Genomic DNA, 10,000 nt, shown 5'->3' with positions numbered 1-10,000 from the left:
ATGTAGAGTGGTTCTCCTTCTCAAGCTCTAAGATCACAGTCCAGAAAAATCAGTTACAACCAGATAAGTCGTTCACTTGCCATTGGCAATGACAAACAATGCCAAACTTCTTATTCGGCTTTCAAAATCTGGAAATACTGTTAACAGTGCAATATCGTGCAATATACTGTATCTCGTATTGATTAAACACACCTTGGTTTCGAAGTTGAATAATTTTCAAACGGTGGTTTAAAAATAGTTTTGTAGCGGTCATCGTGTTGCAACCGTCTGAAGCCACCTTTCTGCCAGTTCTTTGATTCTACGCTGATACCATTTCTTCTTGTCACTGAAGCTTCCACCTACTCTTGCTTGTTGAAGCGTTGCGAGTCTGCTTGAAAAATAAAGCAAATAAATTACCAAAATACTGAAAATTTTTTGACTCAACGCAACATACAGTGTGAGGGTGTGAGGTGATCTGAAAGGTTGTGTAACAGTGCACTACAATGTGTTATTAGAGGGTGGAACAATGTAGTGCATCGTTTAACAGTGTTATACGTTGTGTTATGATATTAAACAATGCGGTATGCTTTTCTGCTAGGTTGTGTACTGTGTTGTATTTTTCTGCTAGGTTGTCGTGTATTGTGTTGTGTTTAGTCCAAGGTCAACCCTGATTGAGCAAGCCTATTATCAAGCCTGTCCAACTATGATTACCTATCTTTGTAGAGCTATTTAGGATTACATTATGTAATTCTGTTATTGGTGTGGTTTGGCTGCTATTTCTCTCAAGTTGAACAATCACATACAGGTTCCAGCCATAGCTCATGTTTGTTGCAATGCGGCGTAGTGCATTGTATTTAATAGCACAGTGAGTTATAGAACATTGTATCGCATTGCATTATAGTTTGGTGTTATTGTACTATGATGTGATGCAGTGATATTTGGTGTGTTGTGCCAGTGTAATGTAGTGTGTATTTTATAATTTGGTGCGTTGTGTTGTGTTGTATTATGATGTAAAGTGTAAAGCAGTATTCTCATCTGACATGCTTGAGACGTGTATTGGTCTAAGAATGATCGGTCGTTGTTTTCCGTGACAAACACAGAACAGACCCGACCGTCATGTCAGCGATAATAGGACAGAGTGATGTTGGAAATTAAAACACCGATCATACTGAAAGTAAGTAATTTTACCGACACACATGACACACAGAATGGTGAGAGTTAACCAGTTGAGTGTCTGGCTGGCTGACTGGGTGTTTGGCGGAGCGGTTGGTTGGTTGGTTGGGTGGTTGACCGACTAGATGACTGGATGTATGGATTAAATGTAAGGAAGGCTGATGATTAGTTTCTTGATTGGATAATTTAGATCGTTGGGTGAGTAATTAAATAGTTGGCATTAGTGAGGAGTTGTGTGAGTTTCTGGTCGATTAGATAGATGTGTGATGAATGACTGGTTAGTTGACTTGATTGATTTTTTTACAGTTGGTTTAATGAATAAGTAGTTAAATGTGTTGATTGTTCTTGGTAATGGTGAAGATTGTGGTGATGGTGATGGTGACGGTGAGCGAATTTTATTCGGGTAAAATCTCACAAAGCACAGGGTCAACAGAACAACCCTGAAGACTCTTTTTATGCGGCCATGAAGTTTGTCGAATTAATGGTGGCCCTCACTCTAAATTTACGCAACATACATGTATGAGTGTGTGTATGTGTTTATGAGTGTGTGTATGCATGTACGTGTGTGTATGCACGTGTGTGTGTATGAGTGTGTTTATGTGCGTGTGCGCATGTGTGTGTGAACAGTTGCCAGTTGTATCATGTTCTATGTGTGATGTGTACTTGTATTTCCTGGGGTTGTTTTGGTTGTGTACTTCTTTACGCATATTTTTTAAAGCTATTCCCAATATTACTATTAAGACATTGTTTCTATTTTCATATCACGCTTTCTGGTTATTTCTTTTAAAGGATATTTATTTATATTTGTATAAGTTCTCTATTTCTTATCGAGATGGGTGAGGGGGAGAATGCTCTCCGGCAAATTTCATGAAAGGTGAGAGTGGCCTGAATAGCCCATTTGGATAGGCCAACTCTCTGCATGCATTTGTGGGCCAGAGAACACAACTCAAAGAGAAAACTGGCGTATAGTAGTCAGAATAATCTTGGATCTGTGGGTTTGTTTCATTGGCTAGCAGGTACTTGGGTATCTGTCCTCTCGATAAGAAAGTCTTTTATTCATTTTGTATAATGTCGTTTTCCAGGCCTGTTGGTTATAATTTCTCTATGCGCAAGGATTTTTTGTTGTTGTTGTTATAGCAATTTCTATCATACTGAAAACACTCTAAGAAATATGCGTGCAGAGACTTGTAGTGCTGATATCTGAATACTGTACATATACGTAAGAACCGGAGCGTTGTTTATATATTATTTGTATGTTTTTGTAATGATTTACAATCCACCAATCATTACTGAGATTATTTCTCTTTTCAGTCATTACATTCTTGTGATCTTTATTTCCAGATCTTTTAGCGATGTACCATTATTGTCTGATAGAATTAACATATCAATTAGGCGATATTTCTTTCCTTGGAATAAAATCTCGGTTTTTCTTTAACTTCCCTTTCCCAGTGAATCCCAGTGAATTTGCATGTATCATAATTCTTTCTACTATAAGCACGAGGCCTGAAATTTTGTGGGAGAGAACTAGTGCTTCACTGGTATTTAATTAATTGATCCCGAAAGAATGAAAGGCAAAGTTTACCTCGGCGAAATTTGAACTCAGAACGTAGCGACAGGTGAAATACCGCTGAGCATTTTGCCCGGTGTGCTAACGATTCTGCCAGCTCACCGCCTTATTTGCATGTCTCATAATATCACCAGTTCCTCATTCTCTGACTCACTCACCCGTTGGTTGATTATGCACTTATAAGAAGTAGTTCACGGAATCCGTAGTTGATAAAACTATTGTGCCGTATAGAATTCTACAAAAGAAGAAAACTAGAAATTCAATTGTGGAAGCTTTATTCATAGCAAAATACAACAAAATTCAATACTCAAAAGATAAGACACACACAAAAAAAGAAAAAGAAAAAGAAAAAAGTGATCCAAAATTATCTTTTAAACACTTTTAAATCCGTTGATGACATTATTCCTATGATTCTGTTTTTGTCTACTACAACACATCACAACATCGCACATTTATAATGCTCTTCTGAAGATAGGCTAACTATGTCTTACCAGTGGTCCTTGGAGCGATGATGTTCCTAAGTATGAAGCACTGAGAAGAAAGTAAGAAAGGAAATGTTTTATCAAAATTATTGAAGTCCAACATTGAAAACATCTCACGCCTTCAATATAACATGTTTCTAGAGAAATACATACTTACACAGACACAGACACATATATGTGTATGTATGTATGTATGTATGTATGTATGTATGTATGTATGTATGTATGTATGTACGTACGTACATGTGTGTGTGTAAGGGAGTGTGTTTGTACATACACGTAGAATCTATTTACGCAACAAAACATCCGTTAGCCATAAACTTCTAAACATTTGTAACCCTTACTAGATTTTAAAAATCTCAATGAAGTAGAAATTAGAAACTAACAAGAACACAAGATACAAAAGGTTTCACAGTCAACAACACGTACCGATTATCAAGCACATCAAACTTATCCCATCTCCAGCTGCCTCACAGATATACTGTTTCGACACCAGGGCAGTACCATTCAATCCGATGGTGTCAAGTATTTTAAAACACTTTCTGGAAATTGTTAGACAAGGTGCAGTGGTCAAATATCATCACAATAGGCCCATTATGTTTACACTTGCTTTTAGTTTACGAACCACAAACGCAAACACCAAATCTCAAACAAAATCATCACATGCCAATAGCACTGAAGCCTTGAAATTAAAAGTTAAAATTATAGAAAGCCCAGAAATTCCATTAAAACGGATATTATCACTCGCAATGTGTATGTAATAGTGTGCTTGTGTATATATGTATATATATATATATATATATATATATATATATATATATATATATATATATATGTATTTGAAATGTAAAGTGTACTTTCGTTCATCGAAAAATAGAATTTTTATTTTAAGCACTAAACAAAGTAGTTACACCAAAGATTTTATCTTCCCATCGGCAGAAATATTCCAATCGATCGGGCTAGTTTCTATTCTTCATAGACATTCATCGAAGAAAGAAAATCTATCTTCTGTCCAAAGAGACGCATTCTAGGTATTTATCGTGTTTACAAACTATCCAGTTAATTTATAATATAGTCTCAGGCGACGGGGTGAGAGAATCGTTAACATACCAGACAAAATGCTTAGCGGTTTTTTTTCCGACAAAATTACATCAACTAGCAAAATGTTAGGCCTTGTGCGTACAATAAAGAGAATTTATGATATAGTTTATTAAAGAAGTAGCAATACGTCACTATCACTCGTTCTAGGAGATGGAATTACGAAAGTTTAGGAGTGTTGATGATGGGTCTGTGAACTCTATTGCTTCAAAGGATCTGCAAGGACAATTTGTAAAGTTTGACAAAAAAAAAAAAAAAAAAAAACTGAGCACAATCGTCTTTTCAATAATTTTTACAAAATTTAAGATGTACAGCATCTCACTTGAAAGCTATCGGTGTATGTGAGCTGAAAGAATCGTAGTGGTTCTGAATAGTCTCATGAATTCCATTTTGTTTGGCGCAGGAGTGGCTGTGTAGTAAGTAGCTTGCTTACCAACCACAAGGTTCTCGGTTCAGTCCCACTGCGTGGCACCTTGGGCGAGTATCTTCTAATATAGCCTCGGCCCGACCAAAGCATTGTGGATGGATTTGGTTGATGGAAACTGAAAGAAGCCCGACGTATATATATATATAGATGTGTGTGTTTGTGTATGTGTGTGTGCGTGTATGTGTGAGTGTATGTTTGTGTTTCTGTGTTAGTCCCCCTTCATCGCTTGACAACCGATGTTGGTGTATTAACGTCCCCGTAACTTAGCGGTTCGGCAAAAGTGACCTATAGAATAAGTACTAGGCTTACAAAGTATAAGTCCCGGGGTCGATTTGTTCGACTTAAAAGGCGGTGCTCCAGCATGGCCGCAGTCAAATGACTGAAACAAATAAAAGAATATATATGTGTGTATATATATATATATATATATATATATATATATATATATATATATATGTATATATATACATACATATATAAATATATATAAATATATATACATATATATATATATATATATATATATATATATACAAATATACACACACATATACGCATACATATATATATATGAGTGTATGTCTGTGTGTTTGTGTGTACATACATATATAAACACGTTCTCACACACACATAAAAGTGCACATGAATATCTATTAAATCCAACAAACTTCTATTTTCCGACTTAACGTTACGCCTCCAGCCCTCCAGTCCCTCGTTGCTTCATTTTGTCTCACTCTTTTCGCCATAAATCTCTACTTTTCTCTCTCCCCTTCTATATATCGACATACCTATCAGTGTTCTTCTTTTCTTTTTCTATTTGCTGCGGAATCCATCTTCCACCTCGACTTCCTCTCCCGGCCCTTTCTTCCCCTATGTCATTGATAGCTCCTTATTTAATCGATGTGTGGCCTGCTTAATGTGGCGTTTAATAACGATTTGCATCTGACGACACACAACTGACGGCAGCACAGTTAAGTGTCAGAGTGTAAGATTGCGTTTGTGGTGGACGTGAAAATGTGCACCACAAACGTATATATATATACGCATATATGTGTGTGTGTATGTGTGCGTATGATGTGCGCGTGATTACGCGAGTATGTGTACGCCTCTGTGCGTGTGTGTATATGTGTGTGTGTATGTGTATGTGTGTGTATTTGTGTGTGTACATACGTGTATGCGTTTGACTGAATCTGCTGTGGGAATTAGTGTTGTCATAATCTAACAGTGATATTGGTGACTTCATCAACATCGCTAGTGTGTTGTCGGATTTTTGATGTTGGTGCTTGTATTGGCGATGGTGGAAAAGGCATGACTGGACTGTAAACAGATCAGAAAGAAAAGGGACATGAAAAGGAGAAATAACGGGCGAAGGAGGTGTTGGTAGTAGAGTGAGACGTACGTAAACTGTGACAAGGAGGGCAGTAGAAGGGAAAAGTGTGAGAAGGTAGTGGGTGAAGACGTAAGGACAAGAAAACAGAGAAACCAAAGAGAAGAATACAGGTGGGAGGAGAAGGATACGGATGTGAAGAGAAAGGAACAGGTGCGGATAGAAGAGTACAGGTGTGAGGACAAGAGTACACATATAAAGAGGAGGATACAGGCGTAAAGAGGAAAGTATTGGCGTGAGGAGAAAAGTACAAGTATGAGAAGAAGAGAACAAATGTGAATAAAATAGTACAGGTACGAGGATAAAAGTATAGGTAGGAAGATAAAAGTAAAGGTGTGAAGAGTACAAGTGTAAAGAAAGGAGTACAGGTATGAGGAGAAGAATGTTGTTAGGAGAATATTACAGGTGTGAAAAGAAGAGTACTGACGTGAGGCGAAAAGAACAGGTGTGAGGGGTAGAGTATTTAAGTGAGGAGAGCAGAGCAAGTATGAGAAGAAATGCATTGATGTGAGGGGAAGGGTAGAGATGAGAGGAGAAAAGAAGAGGTGTGAGGAGAAGAGTATTGGTATGAGAAGACTGTGGTATGAAGTCTACTGGGTGAGGAAAGCTGAAGAAGTAGGGAATGTAGAAGAATATAAGTATGATGAGTACTTGAAGTGATAAGAAGAATGTGGAGTATAAAGCAGATAAGCTAGAGCACAGAAAATGGAGAGTAGTCACAGGAAGAGGTGTGTGAGGATAGGAGGTAATGAAAACAGCGAGAAAGGAGAGGGCAAAAGTAGCAGATGAAATTTTTTTTTAGTCATTTGACTGCGGCCATGCTGGAGCACCACCTTTAGTCGAGCAAATCGACCCCAGGACTTTGTAAGCCTAGTACTTATTCTATCGATCTCTATTGCTGAACCGTTAAGTGACGGGGACCTAAACACACCAACATCGGTTGTCAAGCGATGTTGAGGGGTCAAACACAGACACACAAACATATACATACATATATATATATATATATATATATATATATATATATATATATATATATATATACTACGGGCTTCTTTCAGTTTCCGTCTACCAAATCCACTCACGAGGCTTTGGTCGGCCCGAGGCTATCGTAGAAGACACCTGCTCAAAGGGCCACGCAGTGGGACTGAACCCTGAACCATGTGGTTGGTAAGCAAGCTACTTATCACACAGCCACTCCTGCGCCTATGTGTACGTACAAAGAGTAAAAGAAAATTGGTTTCAGGGAGGAGTTCTGCGATGAGTAACAGCGAGTTCAGAGAAAATGAAAAAGATAGAGGTGTGAAGAGAGAGAGAGAGAGAGAGAAGCAAAGACAATGTAGTAAATACTTGATTTTATCCGATTGTGCAATGGCAGAATATCGGTACAGTTCACTGAGAGACAAGATAAAGCGCCTATCTAAATGCGTTAAGGTGATTACTTTCGCCCGTATACGCTCTCAGTTCAGATAATCTCGTACAGGAGTCAATGAAATAATTACATTTCAATAGCAGGACGCGAATCAGTTAAACATAACATTGGTCTATAAAGTTTTGGATGGTTTCCATCCTCGCTCACCATCATGATCGTCATCACTGGGATCCCTATTTCAGTGATTATCATCGAAAGAGTTGGCTCGCTCCTCGGCATCTTGGTTAACGTTGTCGTGATCCTTGACTTTCTCTTCGTCGACCTCTTCCTTGTTATCAATATCATCATCATCGTCATCATCATCCGCACCAACCACCGCTAATGCAACCCCTATCAAATTCATTTTCACTATTCACTGTTCACTATTCACTATTAGTAGCAACACCCCCCCCCACACACACACGCACACCCACACATAGATAGATAGATAGATAGATAGATAGATAGATAGATAGATAGATAGATAGATAGATAGATAATCAGACACAGTGACAGACAGACAGACAGATAGATACTGTATGGGGTGAAGGCGTAGCTGTGTGATAATAAACTTGCTTCGGGGTTCAGCCTCACTGCGTGGCAACTGAGGCAAGAGACTTCTCCTATATCCTCAGAAACTGAATGAAGCCTGTTGCATATATGTATATGTATATATATACATCTATCAATGTGATTGTCTTTGTGTCTGTCTCCCAGCACTGCTTGACAATCGGTGCTGGTGTGTTTATATATACCCGTAACTTAGCGGTCCGGCAAATGACTTCAATAAAACAAGTACTGGGGTCGATACATTCAACTAAAAGTTCTTTAAAGTGGCACCCCAGCATGGCCGCGGTCTAAAGACTGAGACAAGCAAAAGATTAACGAAGATATGTATGTTCTTGTGTGTATATGTGTGTATGCGTGCATGTGCATGCGTGTGTGTGTATTATGTATGTATGTATTTATGTATGTATGTATGTATGTATGTATGTAAGTATACATATGCTTTTGTGTGTATATGTACATTTTGAGACTTCTTTGACCATAATTATCCATTTAGGTATTGATCCTTCTCAAGTTTGAATTCCAATTAACTTACTAACTGGCTCACTACATTAAGAACGCAAGTACCTACTTCATTATCTAGTCCCCATTTAGCCAGGGCAATCATTTTCTTTCAAGTTGTTATATCACTGGGCGTCCATTCACATAGAACCTATTTCAATGACGTCAATCTAAAGCGTGCCGTAACTATTAGTCTATGTTTCTTTGATAAGGGTTAAGAAGTACGAAACATGTTTGGTGTTGTCACCTTACTGATAAAAGTCACACTTCAGTCACGATTTGTATCTAATTAATGTTTATTCATTAAACTTTTCGAGTCGTCTTTCCAGTCATTTTTAACATGATTAACATCCATCATTCAGGACGCAATTTCAAATATGAGATACGCTGAGGTCCACTTTAATTTTAAGCTTTTACATACACTGCTTTTCTGGGTAATTTTTCTAAGTAATTCCCATTTGTGTTGGAGTAATATGCATGCTGGAGTGTATATTCAATGCATATTGTATGTTTTTACCGAGTCGTTACTCGGACAGAATCCTAAGATGGCAGAAGAAAAGATAGAACCAAACCAACGTGTGGTATTTTTAAATAAAGACATGCACAATATATATATATTCCTTCCACAACTGTAGAGAAATACATCATCAGCTTTCTTCTGAAGTTCAGGATACAATCAATGTAAATATTTATCAAAGAAATATCATACCAAAGAAAGTAGCAACGTTACAGCGTTAGTAAACATATACGTAAGCTACACACCAGTTATACGACACACACATACATACATATATATATATATATATATATATATATATATATATAAGATGGGTTTCTTTCAGTTTCCGTCTACCAAATCCATTCACAAGGCTTTGGTCGGCCCGAGGCTATGGTAGAAGACGTTTAACCAAGGTGCTACATAGTAGGACTGAATTCGGAACCATGTGGTTGGGAAGCAAGCTTCTTAACACACAGCCACTCCTGCGCCTCAATAGATATTACGTATGTATGTATATAAATGTATATCATATGAATATTTAGTGCTTATAACGGAATGCTGAGATATATTTTATTTATTGGAGGCTGAAATATATAATCACTAATCATAAATCTGAGTTATACATTTTCGATCATTTGTACGTAGGTATATGTATGCACATGCACGCATTTGCGTGTGTGTGCATGTATCTATATGTATGTGTATAAGAAAATATGTGTAAATACTTACATACATACACGCACGCACACACACACACACACACACATGTATATATATATAAATATATATATAAATATATATATAAATATATATATATATAAATATATATATATAAATATATATATATATATATATATATATATATATATATATATATATATATATATATATATATATATATATTTACTC

The 10,000-nt window shown here is 37.0% G+C and overlaps 1 long non-coding RNA gene across 1 annotated transcript in view; it reads right to left on the bottom strand.

Moving 5' to 3' along the window:
- LOC149133260 (uncharacterized) overlaps window positions 1-10,000 on the bottom strand; it is a 30,520-nt gene that overhangs the window by 640 nt on the left and 19,880 nt on the right. Inside the window, exons 2-3 of the long non-coding RNA XR_016243766.1 lie at window positions 2,735-2,954; window positions 1-367 (exon numbers count right to left, since the gene is read on the bottom strand). The exon at window positions 1-367 is cut by the window's left edge and continues 640 nt beyond it. This is a non-coding gene — a long non-coding RNA (uncharacterized LOC149133260). The remainder of the gene's footprint in view (window positions 368-2,734; window positions 2,955-10,000) is intronic.

Source organism: Octopus bimaculoides, chromosome 11 (genome assembly GCF_046866305.1).
Source record: "Octopus bimaculoides isolate indiv1 chromosome 11, ASM4686630v1, whole genome shotgun sequence".
Taxonomy (NCBI): Eukaryota; Metazoa; Mollusca; class Cephalopoda; order Octopoda; family Octopodidae; genus Octopus; species Octopus bimaculoides.
The sequence above is the reverse complement of the archived record's forward strand: the minus strand, read 5'-3'. Positions and strand labels throughout refer to the sequence as shown.